At 39.8% G+C, this 1,142-nt stretch overlaps 1 non-coding gene across 1 annotated transcript; it reads right to left on the reverse strand.

Moving 5' to 3' along the window:
* Window positions 1–222: 222 nt before the first annotated feature.
* Window positions 223–384, reverse strand: LOC149811704 (U1 spliceosomal RNA). The gene has a single exon (XR_016428663.1). It is a non-coding gene; the product is annotated as a U1 spliceosomal RNA (small nuclear RNA).
* Between the last annotated feature and the right edge of the window lie 758 nt (window positions 385–1,142).

Here is a 1,142-nt window from a genome sequence, read left to right on the forward strand (position 1 = left end):
CTCTCAAACATGGCCTTAATAAGGTTCGCATAAAACCTAAACATTTTATGAATTTACAGATGAAACTTGCATCTATTTTGAGAGAGAGAAAGAGCTCGCTTCACTTCTCAAATTTAAATGGAACGATTTTACCAGAGCGTACGTACGATTTGATATACAACCATCAACGTAACATTAACCAAGTCTTTATAAAATAATCTAAAATTTCAAACTTGAAATTTGATGGGGGCCGCGCGAACGCGTTTCCCCTCTTACCACAAATTATAACGTCCGCTCTCCCACTTGGGAAGATGGTGGAGAGACGCTCCTCCTGAGTGAAATGGAAGCCGCCTCCCTAGGCAATCGGCCTTCTTGATCGCCGATAGACCCCGTCCAGGTAAGTATGACTCCCACTCCAACCCCGTGGCCTTTTATAGCCCATCACCCGCCTTGCATTTCTTCCGATTCTTCGATATGGGACTAATGTTTATCGCCCCTCCTCTCGCCCACCACCACCTCTTTTATTATATACAACTACCTTGGTACTGCTATCAGGAATAAATACAAGCTAAGTCTCTGTTACTCATTTAATGCCTATAGGGATGTCAACGGGTTGGATGGACACCCAATATCCGATCTGAATCCAAATCCCAGTGGGATTCAATAGTCCAGTTTGGATCCAATTAAAAATTGGATTCAGGTTTGGTATTGAGTTTTGCATTGAAACCCGAATCCAAATCTGACTAAAAATCAAATTTTCACTGAAACTTGAATCCAATTGAGTTAAATATCGGGTTTTAAGCTAATTTCGGTTTTATCCTTTTGCATTCAACTCTGAATCCGATTATGTCAGCTCCAATTAAGTCAAATTCGGTAATGCCTAGATCCGACCCAGGTGAGGTAAAAATTATTGCTTTATCCAATAGTTTTTCAACAAAAACTTGTTTCATGTTTCTTTGGACTCAACAAAAACCTGTTTCTTGTATAATGATTTATGCCACCGGCCCACCGGTTCAATATTTGTAATTTGAATTGCTCGATTTGCCAGAGGTAGTTATGGAGCTATTTAGTGTCACAATGATTTTTGTTCTTTTTTTCATTCTCAACCTCTTGGTAGCTGCTCACACGTTAGGTGTCAAATGATAAGTGCTAAATGGATTTTT

The sequence above is a fragment of the Nuphar pumila genome, chromosome 17 (genome assembly GCF_984573655.1).
Source record: "Nuphar pumila chromosome 17, dmNupPumi1.hap1.1, whole genome shotgun sequence".
Taxonomy (NCBI): domain Eukaryota; kingdom Viridiplantae; phylum Streptophyta; class Magnoliopsida; order Nymphaeales; family Nymphaeaceae; genus Nuphar; species Nuphar pumila.